Source organism: Dama dama, chromosome 9 (genome assembly GCF_033118175.1).
Source record: "Dama dama isolate Ldn47 chromosome 9, ASM3311817v1, whole genome shotgun sequence".
Taxonomy (NCBI): domain Eukaryota; kingdom Metazoa; phylum Chordata; class Mammalia; order Artiodactyla; family Cervidae; genus Dama; species Dama dama.
Genome location: NC_083689.1, coordinates 25,408,679 through 25,421,135, shown reverse-complemented (window position 1 = coordinate 25,421,135; position 12,457 = coordinate 25,408,679).

Below are 12,457 nucleotides of genomic sequence, written 5' to 3'. Positions count from 1 at the left end.
TGTTGTTTGTTCGTTTCAACCCAGAATCACTCGGGCAATGGTTTGCAGTTGCCACCTCTGCAAGGCCTCACCAGCCTTAGCTATACTAGCACTTCTCTGAGTGCCAAAAATGACATCATTGTGTGTGTTCCTTTTGTGCTGCTTAATCATGGGGAAGAAATTACAGAGAAGAAGGTTAAGTTGTGCTCACGGTCTTTCAGAGTTGCTCACTTCAGTGGTTTAACACTGGGAGATACTCTGTGTTCAGTGTAAAATTGTCTTCTCTTTTCTGAATATGTTACCATGGTACTCCTAGAGCATATGCTTCACCTGGTTTAAAAAAAAAAAAAAAAAGTATTTTTGTGAAAGCTACTGAAGTGCCTTGGGAAATGAAGATGTTTTAATAAATGATTTTTTAAAATAATAACTGCCCACAAGTTTTATTTTCACAGTCTGGTAAGTCAAACCACACCTTCACGTGACTTTTCTCTGTGTCAGCTTGGACTAATTCTAACAGAAGTTTATAATTGGTCTCTAAAGCTAAGATTTAATCCCCGTGTACTAGAGACCCTCGCTCTGTTGACTATGGACTGAGCCAGAATTCTTGCACAAATGTCTTAGCCTGGGTTCCCCTGCAAGTGGGGTGGAAGACCAGTGCTTCTATGCAGTTGTGTGTGTGTGTGTGCTCAGTTGCTCAGTCACGTCCAACTCTTCGAAATTCTCCTGGCAAAAATACTGGGGTGGGTTGCCGTTCCCTTCTCCTGGGGATCTTCTGGACTCAGGGATTGAACCCAGGTCTCCCACATTGTCGGCAGATTCTATACCATCTGAGCCACAGGGAAGCCCATAGAAATACGAAAGACAGAGCAAAGGAAATGGAGGAATAATTCAGATTTTTAAAATAATAAAAAGTTTTCTACCACAGATCAAAGTGAAAACAGGAATGTACCCTATAATATTTTCCTATTCTTGGCAAATAGTTCCTGCCTCCAGACGTCCCTAAACACTCTTCTAAATTCCAGAAGCCTAGTATTTGCCAAGGAGAATTAGTCTGCTTAATGTCTAGAATAATGATGGTGAACATGTTGGGCAGAGGGTCTTCTCTGTCAGGTGGTAAGTAGCACAAGAAATCTTTCCCCTGGGTGTTTGTCACTTATTTTCCTAAAGGACTTTAAAAAAAATTTATTTATTTTAATTGGAGGCTAATTACTTTACAATATTGTAGTGGGTCTTGCCATACATTGACATGAATCAGCCATGGGTGTACATGTGTTCCCCACCTAAAGGACTTTTTAAGGTGACAAAAAGAGGCATGATGCAATTCAGCACTAACAATACCTTATGTTGTGTGCCGTTGCTATACAAGCACTTTGGAAAACTACATCTATATTTTCATTTGATTCTCATAAAAGTCTTATGAGATTGAGAAAGGATGCCCAGGATGACACATCAGAGGTTTCTCAGCAGAAATCATAGCTACCTGGAGTCTCAGGCAGACCCACCCCAGAAGGTCTCACCTTGGGAAGAACAGGCCTCATTTTAAGCACAGGTGTGCAAGAGGCTGCCAGAGACACTGGGACATCATCTCTCTGCTGGACCAGCCAGAAGGCAACAGTCAAGAACCAGACTGACTCTTCACCCCAGGAGTCTCACATGAGAGACTCTTTTCATGGATGCGTAGGGAAGATGTGGAAATAAACCTTATACCTCAAGGAGAGTTTGCTGAATGCATGCAGCGGTGTCAGTATTTCCCAGGCTGGTCTACTGAGCCTTCAGAGCTACTTTATTCATAATCATATAACCTTTGATTATGAACAAAATAGTTCTGAAAAAAAAAAAAAAAAAAGAAATGTCATCTTAGAATTGCCTTCCCCTAGATGAAACAGAGCATTAAAATGTAAAAACCTATGAGTTTTTTTTTTTTTTCACCAAAATGAACCAAACAAGAAAGCAGCATAATTTAATACACTTTAGAAACTGGTGGAAGGAAAGAAATATAAGATTCTAACATTGCCCCTCAACTCTTCAGCCATACTATGAATAAAAAATCATCAACATCTGAAACAGTCTCTCCTTACTCCCACATCTGACAAATAGCAAACTGGGTGAAGGTCTCTATTTCCCTATTCAAAGATTTTTGGCAACTACCATAGAAGTTGGCAACTACCAACGAGGCTAATCACTCTGAAAGAAGTGAGACCTGCTTGGGACTTCCCTTGTGGCTCCAGTGCCGGGGACGTGGGTTTGACCCCTGGTTGGGGAACTAATCCTGCATGTTGCCAAGCATGGCCACAAAAAAAAAGAAGTGAGACCTGTTCAATGAGAAATGGTAAAGGGAGTCCTTTGGGCTGAAATGAAAGAACAACACTAACATAAAAACATGTGAAAGAAAAAAAAAAGAAACAAACAAACAAAAAAAAAATGAAATCTTTAAAAAAAAAAAAAAAAAACATGTGAAAGAATAAAGAATACAGATAAACCGGAACTAACTAATAAATATAAAAGACTGTGTTAATGAGAGTGAGGAAATCACTACCAATAAGAGAATACCAGAAATAATCATATGCAAACAAATTAGATAAGCTAGATGAACTGGACAAATTCCTGTAAACACACAAATTATCAAAATTGTCTTAAGAAGAAATAAAATCAGAGCAGACTTTGAATTAATAAACAACCTCCCAACAAAGAAAAGCCCAGGATCAAATGGCTTCACTGGTGAATCTACCAAGCATTTAAAGAATTAACACCAATCCTTCTCAACTTCTTCCCAAAAGTAGAAAACACTTCCTAATTCATTCTATGAGGCCAGCATTATTCTGAGACCAAATCCTGACAAAGATATCAGAAGAAATCTATAGATCAATATCCCTTATGAAAATAGATGTAAAATATTCTACACAATACCAGCAAGCCAAATTCTTCAGTATAATAAGAGGATTACATATTTGACCAAGTGGGATTTATCCCAGGAATACAAGGGTAGTTTAATGTACAAACATTAATCAATGTAATACAGCACATTAATAGAATGAAGGTTTTAAAAAATGATGATATAAATTGATGCAGAAAATCATTTAACAGGGAATTCCCAGATTATCCAGTGGTTAGGGCTCCGTGCTTCCACTGCAGGGGGCATGGGTTCAATCCCTGGTCAGGGAACTAAGATCCCACAAACTACACAGCTGAAAAAAACCCCAAATCATTTGATAATATGCAACACCTTTTCTTTTTTTTTTTTTCCAGTGGGTTTTGTCATACATTGATATGAATCAGCCATGGATTTACATGTATTCCCAATCCCGATCCCCCCTCCCACCTCCCTCTCCACCCGATTCCTCTGGGTCTTCCCAGTGCACCAGGCCGGAGCACTTGTCTCGTGCATCCCACCTGGGCTGGTGATCTGTTTCACCATAGATAGCATACATGCTGTTCTTTTGAAATATCCCACCCTCACATTCTCTCACAAAGTTCAAAAGTCTGTTCTGTATTTCTGTGTCTCTTTTTCTGTTCTGAATATAGGGTTATCATTATCACCTTTCTAAATTCCATATACATGTGTCAGTATGCTGTAATGTTCTTTATCTTTCTGGCTTACTTCACTCTGTATAATGGGCTCCAGCTTCATCCATCTCATTAGGACTGGTTCAAATGAATTCTTTTTAATGGCTGAGTAATATTCCATGGTATATATGTACCACAGCTCCCTTATCCATTCATCTGCTGATGGGCATCTAGGTTGCTTCCATGTCCTGGCTATTATAAACAGTGCTGCGATGAACATTGGGGTGCACGTGTCTCTTTCAGATCTGGTTTCCTCAGTGTGTATGCCTAGAAGTGGGATTGCTGGGTCATATGGCAGTTCTATTTCCAGTTTTTTAAGAAATCTCCACACTGTTTTCCATAGCGGCTGTACTAGTTTGCATTCCCACCAACAGTGTAAGAGGGTTCCCTTTTCTCCACACCCTCTCCAGCATTTATTGCTTGTAGACTTTTGGATAGCAGCCATTCTGACTGGCGTGTAATGGTACCTCATTGTGGTTTTGATTTGCATTTCTCTAATAATGAGTGAGGTTGAGCATCTTTTCATGTGTTTGTTAGCCATCTGTATGTCTTCTTTGGAGAAATGTCTGTTTAGTTCTTTGGCCCATTTTTTGATTGGGTCATTTATTTTTCTGGAATTGAGCTGCAGGAGTTGCTTGTATATTTTTGAGATTAATCCTTTGTCTGTTTCTTCATTTGCTGTTATTTTCTCCCAATCTGAGGGCTGTCTTTTCACCTTACTTATAGTTTCCTTTGTAGTGCAAAAGCTTTTAAGTTTCATTAGGTCCCATTTGTTTAGTTTTGCTTTTATTTCCAATATTCTGGGAGGTGGGTCATAGAGGATCTTGCTTTGATTTATGTCGGAGAGTGTTTTGCCTATGTTCTCCTCTAGGAGTTTTATAGTTTCTGGTCTTACATTTAGATCTTTAATCCATTTTGAGTTTATTTTTGTGTATGGGCAACACCTTTTCTTGACACACACACCAAAAAAGGACAAAACACTCAACAAACTAGAAATAGAACTCCTTCAGTATGATAAATGGAGAAGGCAATGGCACCCCACTCCAGTACTCTTGCCTGGAAAATCCCATGGACGGAGGAGCCTGGTAGGCTGCAGTCCATGGACACGACTGAGCGACTTCACTTTTACTTTTCACTTTCATGCATTGGAGAAGGAAATGGCAACCCACTCTAGTGTTCTTGCCTGGAGAATCCCAGGGACAGGGGAGCCTGGTGGGCTGCCGTCTATGGGGTCGCACAGAGCCAGACACGACTGAAGTGACTTAGCAGCAGCAGCAGCAATATGATAAATGACCTCTATAAAAACCCCATAGCTAATGCTATACTCACTGGTGAAACTGAAAGTTCATCCCCTAAGATAAGTAACATGACAAGGATGTTCATCTGGCCATTTCTGCTCAGTACTGTGCAGGGAGTTCTGACCATAGTAATAATTAGGCAAGAAGAACTAAAACGTAGCCAAAGTGAGAAGAATAAAATGAAGCTACAGTATTAAAAACACTGTGGTACTGGCAGAAAGACGGATATAGAGACCAACGAAACAGAATAGAGAGCCTCAAAACAAAGGAAGGACAGTCTTTTCAACAATGGTGCTTCCAAAACTGTGTGTGTGTGTGTGTGTGTGTGTGTGTGTGTGTGTGTGTGTGTGTGTGCTCAGTTGTGTCCAACTCTCTGCAACCTCATGGACTGTGTAATCCACTAGGCTCCTCTGTCCATGGAATTTTCCAGGCAGGGATACTGGAGTGGGTTGTCATTTCCTACTCCAGGGGATCTTCCCAACCCAGTGATTAAGCATGTGTCTCTTGCATCTCCTGCATTGGCCGGTAGGGTTACTTTAGTGAAGTGAAGTCACTCAATAGTGTCAGAGTCTTTGCTACCCTATGGACTGTAGCCTACCAGGTTTCTCCGCCCATGGGATTTTCCAGGCAAGAGTACCAGAGTGGGTTGCCATTTCCTTCTCCAGGGGATCTTCCCAACCCAGGGATTGAACCCAGGTCTCCTGCATTAACAGGTGGATTCTTTACCACTGAGTCAGCAGGGAAGCTTGATATTGGATGGTATGGGCAACAAAGGAATAGATAAGTTGGACTTCATCAAAATGAAAAACTTTTGTTGTATGTTGATTATATCTCAATCAAGCTGGGGAGGGTAAGTTTTGTGTATCACCCAATATTTTGTCCTTGGTATAGGACATTACCAAGAGATAAAAAGCAACCTACAGAATGGGAAAAAATGTTTGCAAATCATATATCTAATACAGGGTTAATATCCAAAATATATAAGGAACTCTGACAACTCAACAATTTTTAAAAAATTTTAATGGGCAAAAGATTTGAGGAGACATTTCTTCAAACAAGATATACAAATGGCCAATAAGCACATGAAAAGATGTGTTAGGCATGAAACATGTGTTAGAACACGAAAAGATTTGCATTAGGGAAATGCAAATCAAAACCACAATAAGATACCACTTCACACCCAATAGGATGGCTGTTATGAAAAACAAAACAGCATTGGTGAGGATGTGGGGAAACTGGAACCCTTGTGCATTGCTAGTGGGAATATAAAATAGTACAGCTACTATGGAAAATAGCATGGCCTTTCCTCAAAAAAAAAAAAAAAAAAAAAAAAAACCCAAACAGAATTACCATATGATCCAGAAACTCTACTTCTAGTTATGAAAGTGACAGTGAAAGTCGCTCAGTCATGTCTGACTCTGCAACCCTATGGCCTATACAGTCCACAGAATTTTCCAGGCCAGAATGCTGGAGTAGGTAGGTGTTCCCTTCTCCAGAGGTTCCTCCCAACCCAGGTCTCCCACATTGCAGGTGGATTCTTTACCAGCTGAGCCACAAGGAAAGCCCACTTCTAGGTATAAGTCCAAACAAATTGAAAGCACACAGTTAAACATATTTGTACAACCATATTTATAGCAGCATTATTTACAATAGACAAAAGGTGGAAACAACCCAAGTTTCCATTAACAGATGGGTGGATAAACAAACTGTGGTATGTATACACAATGAAATACTATTTAGCCTTAAGAAGGACTGGAATTATGAGACATGCTATAGCATGGATGAGCCATAAAAACACTGTTAAGGGAAATAAACCAGACACAAAAGGACAAATACTATATGAATTCATTTATATTAGGTACCTAGAATACTCAAGTTAATAGAGACAAAAAACAAGTAATGGTGACCATGGGCTGAGGAGGAAGAGGTAATGGAAAATACTGTTTAATGAGTAAATAGTTTCAGCTTGAGATGATAAAAACACCATCACCATTCTGGAGATGAATGGCGGTGTTGACTGCACAATTTGAATGTACATAATGCCACTGAATTGTATACTCAAAAATGGTTAAAATGGTAAATTTTATGTTACATATATTTTACCAAAATAATTTTAAAAGAATTGTTCAAGTATAATGGAAATAAATATTCTCAAATATGAAATTCAAGCAATAAGGTACCCATAAATCCTTTTTGAAGGAAATTATTTAAAAACTAAATCCAGCCCATTGCCAAAGGAATCCATTTACAACTCATATTTTGTTGTTGTTCAGTCACTAAGTCATATCTGACTCTTTGCAACCCCATAGATTGCAGCACGCCAGTCCTTCCTTCCCTGTCCTTCCCTATCTCCTGGAGTTTGCTCAAACTAATGTCGACTGAGGCGGTCATGCCATCCAACCATCTCATTCTCTGTCACCTCCTTTTCCTCCTGCCCTCAGTCTTTCCCAGCATCAAGGACTTTTCCAATGAGTCGGCTCTCCACACCAGGTGGCCAAAGTACTGGAGCTTCAGCTCCAGCATCAGCCCTTCCAATGAATCAGTTCAGTTCAGTTGATCAGTCGTCTCCAACTCTTTGCGACCCCATGGACTGCAGCACACCAGGCTTCCCTGTCCATCACCAACTCCTGGAGCTTGTTCACTCATGTCCACTGAGTCGATGATGCCATCCAACCATCTCATCCTCTGTTGTCTCCTTCTCTTCCCGCCTTCAATCTTTCCCGGCATCAGGGTCTTTTCCAATGAGTCAGTTCTTCACAACAGGTATCCAAAGCTCTTGGAGCTATTGGAGCTTCAGCTTCAGCATCAGTCCTTCCAATGAATATTCAGGGTTGATTTCCTTTAGGATTGACTGGTGTGATTTGCAGCACCACAATTTGAAAACATCAATTCTTCGGCACTCAGCCTTCTTTATGGTCCGACTCTCACATCTGTACATGACTACTGGAAAAACCATAGCTTTGACTTATGGACCTTTGTCAGCAAAATGATGTCTCTGCTTTTAATACACTGTTTAGGTTTGTCAAAGCTTTTCTTCCAAGCAGCAAGGCATCTTTTAATTTCATGGCTGCAGTCACCACCCACAGTGATTTTGGAGCCTAAGAAAGTAAAATCTGTTACTGTTTCCACTTTTTCCCCATCTCTTTGCCATGAAGTGATAGGAAGGGATGCTCTGATCAGAGTTTTTTGAATGCTGAGTTGTAAGCCAGCTTTTTCACTCTCCTCTTTCACCTTCACCAAGAGGCTCTTTAGTTCCTCTTCACTTTCTGTCATTAGAGTGGTATCATCTGCATATCTAAGGTTGTTGATATTTCTCCCTGATTCTAGCTTGTGATTCATCCAGCCTGGCATTTCGCATGATGTGCTTTGCATATAACTTAAATGAGCAGGGTGACAATATACAGCTTTGACATACTCCCTTCCCAATTTTGAATCAGTCTGTTGTTTCATGTCTGGTTCAAACTTCTTGTTGCTTCTTGTCCTGCACACAGGTTTCTCAGGAGACAGGTAAAGTGGTTTGGCATTCTCATCTCTTTAAGAATTTTCCCTAGTTTACTGTGATCCACATAGTCAAGGCTTTAGCGTACCAATGAAGCAGATGGTTTTCTGGAATTCCCTTGCTATCTCTATAATCCAACAGATGTTGGCAGTGTGATCTCTGGTTCCTTTGCCTTTTCTAATCCAGCTTGTAAATCTGGAATTTCTTGGTTCACGTACTGCTGAAGCCTAGCTTGAAGGATTTTGAGCATTACCTTGCTAGTATGTGAAATGAGCTCAAGTAGACAGTAGTTTGAACCTTCTTTAGCACTGCCTTTCTTTGGAATTGGAATGAAAACTGAACCTTTCCAGTCCTGTGGTCACTGCTGAATTTTCCAAATTTGCTGGCATATTGAGTGCAGCACTTTCACAGCATCATCTTTAAGGATTTGAAATAGCTCAGCTGAAATTCCATCCCCTCCACTAGCTTTGTTCATAGAAATGCTTCCTAAGACCCACTTGACTTCACACTCCAGGATGTCTGCACCTCATATAACAAAGAGCTAATTTACCTAGTACAGAAAGATCTACTACAGTAATAGAATAAAAAATAAGAAATCAACAACCCCAATAGAAAATTGCTCAAGAAATAAAAACAATCTGTATTGACTGTACTGGGTCTTCAATGCTGTCAGGCATTTCTCTAGTTGCAGTGTCCGGGCTTCTCACTGTAGTGGCCTCTCTTGTAGCAGAGCACTGGCTTGAGGGCACTGAGGCTTCAGTAATTGCAGCTCCTGGGCTCTAGAGCACAGGCTCAGTAGTTGTGGTTCATGGGCTTAGCTGCTCCACGGCATGTGGGATCTTCCCGGATCAGGGATCAAAGCTGCAGTGGCAGGCAGATTCTTTACCACTGTGGCACCAGTGTGTGCTAAGTTGCTTCAGCTGCGTCTGACTCTTTGCAACACTGTGGACTGTAGCCTGCCAGACTTTTCTGTCCATGAGATTCTCTAGGCAAGAATACTGGAGTGGGTTGCCATTTCTTTCTATAGGGGATCTTCCCGACCCAGGGATCACACTTAAGTCTCTCATGTCTTCTGCATTGGCAGGCAGGTTCTTTACCATTAGTGCCACTTGGGAAGCCCCTAGAGATAACTTTTACACCTATGAGAAGATTCTGTACCTCTCTCCTAATAAGAGAAGTACAAATGAAAACTATACTGTCTATTCATCCTTCTCTCTGAATAAGTGCAAAGAAAAATCTATCTAATAATATTTTCCTAATATTAGTAGTCGTACTTTTTAGATAGAAGGATTTGTGGAGCTTTTAACCCATTTATTGTTGTATGTGCTATAGTGTTTATATTTCTTATGATGAGCATGTATAAATTTTTAAGCAGTTTTAGTTAAAAAACAAAACTGGAAGTAAATGTGCAAGATGAAAATGAGGATGGATTATTTTCTTCTGTGTACTTTTCAGTATTTTTTTAAACTCCTCCCACCCCCTCCCAAGCCTTCACAAATTTTAATGTATTTCAACTCCTGATATGACACACTTTCAGTTTTATATTTCTTTTTGTCACTCCTGCCTTCATATATACATTGTCCTCCTTCACCTCTGATTATCCTAACTCCACCCATGTTCAAAGTTTAATTCAAAGCACATCCTCTCCTGGGAGGCACTATAGCTACAGCTAAGTGTCCACACCAGAGCAGATATGTGGTCCCTGAGATCCAAAAGCAGGCTTCTCCACTTACTAGTTCTATAAGTTTGAGCAACTCACTTCACCATTCTGAGACTCAATTTCCTCAGTTATTGAATAGGTGGTCTATTCTAACCTATCTCATTAGGTTTTTATAAGGATTCAATTGGATCATGCGTGTAAAGTACATAGCAGAACTAAATTTGTGTTGATAACAATATTGCTATTTCTCCTCCCTCCAATGTAATTTTTGAGTCTACAAATAATCTTTATTTTCTGTTTGGTCATGAAGGGAATTATAACTACCTTTGGGAGAAAAAGACAGATCTTCTAACCCTAGAGTACTTAAGTAGTACATTCACTTTACATTTGGTCGTTTTTCAACAAATACTTTTACTCATTCATTCCTTAATGAGGGGCAGACCTCTCAGGAAAATATATTTCAAGAAATATGTATACTTCACACAGACTTCTTTTTCTTTTTAGTCCAAGTGTACTAATGGTATCTAGGCTTCTCAAAAGCTAGGTAACAAAACATGTAAACTCACCTACTGTCAGCCTCCACACTTCACAGTGAGATGGGTATGGGTTGTCTGGGATCTGGGATTAGTGAAGGAATTGTTTGTCCTTTGAGAAAGCGAAGTAGTAATCATGGTTTGTGTTCAAGCCTGCTTCAGTAGGATAAGCCAGTGTTGGACCTAAAGAGCTCTGCCCTCTCACAGGTGATTTACTCCAACAGGCATCCTCCGGGGCCAGGTCATCCTATGCCACCAAGCTCTCCAAGGGCAACTTGCTCAGGAAGAAAGATATCAGAGCAAGAGTGACTTTTGGTGTGCTAACTTATTTTTCGCACAGAATGACAGAGATTTCCATCTTTACTGCCAAATATATGTCTTTCCCTTTGGGAACACTTATAAAAGACTTCTTTTTCCCAGAAAACCAGTGTCACCTACAGGAAAATAATTTACCTTCGATTGTTCAAGAATAATTGCTCACTCCTTTCTATTTTTTGATTCTTGCCTCCTCCTCAAGAAGGTTGAAAGTTATTTTTGCTGTTGGTTGGTCATATTTCTGTAGAGACCAATAGTTACAGTACTGAGTTCTAAACTGAAGTTTGGAGATTATCCATGGAACAAACATATTATAAAGAAGATACCAGCTCACACAGAGGACACAGCTAATAGTTTCATAGTAGAGCAGAATATATCTTATGAATGAGAAAATGGATAGAGAGGTCCCCTGCCCACCTGACACCTCACCCGACGTGGGCAGAACCGAAGTCCTCCAAAATAGGGTCCTTTTCCAGATTCTCCAGCTCAGAGAAGGGCACTGTTGTGTCAGTCTGAGTCCTCCTAGAGCAGGTGACAAGATGGAATTAAATGTGTGAGCTTAATGGGGAAAGTGCTCATGAAGGGTTAAGAGGAGAGGGAGCGAGAAAAGGCAGAGAGACTCAGATGATGATGCAGGTATGCCGCCTTATGAAAGAGGAGAGGGAAGAAGGGGGACTATGTAGAAAGAGCCTCAGACTGCAAAGCAGTTCTGGGAAAGTGTTGGCCACACTTATAGGACGTCTCAGAATACAGATTTGTTGTTGGAGTCCCACCTTGGGCAGAAATGGCCTGGCTCTGGTATCCGCCCTGTGATGGTTCATTGACTGGCAGCAGCCAGAGTGTGAGGCCTTGTGTGAACACTGCAGTGGATCTAAAGGTGCAGTGGCTCCAGGCTCACAGCTATGTTTATCATAGAAGGGATCTTTTTTTTTTTTTTAATTTATTTTTTATTGTGCTGGGTTTTTGTTGTTGAGAGAGCTTTTCTCTAGTTACAGAGGGCGGGGGCTACCCTCATTGCAGTGACTTCTCTTCATGTGAAGCACAGGCTCTAGGGCACCCAGCTTCAGTAGTGGAGGCACATGGGCTCAGTATATTTGTGGGTCCTGGGTTCTAGAGCACAGGCTTAGTTGCTCCGCAGAATGTGGGACCTTCCTGGATCAGGGATCAAACCCATGTCTCCTGCACTCTGGCAAGCAGATTCCTTACCACTGAGCCACCAGGGAAGCCCTAGAAGGGGCTCTTGAAGAGAGAGCTGAATACCTACATAGCTGCCAGAATCAGTCATTCAATTATGCAACCTGGGAGTCATGTATGGTGTCTTCTCTCTTATCTCTGTGACCCAATCCATTGTTATGTTCCTGGACCATTTTATCTCCTAAACAGCTCTCACATCTGTCCATTTCTCTCCATCTCCTCTACCACTACCACCATCATCTTGCTCCCAACTGGGGACCATCTTTCAATCCATTCACCACACAGCAGACAATCTTTCCAAAACACAAGTCAGATGATATAACTCCTTGCTTAAACAACATCAGTGCTCATGGGATAAAGACCTAAATCCTTAGCATGATCTTCAAGGCTCTACCTGATATGGCTTCTGCCTTGC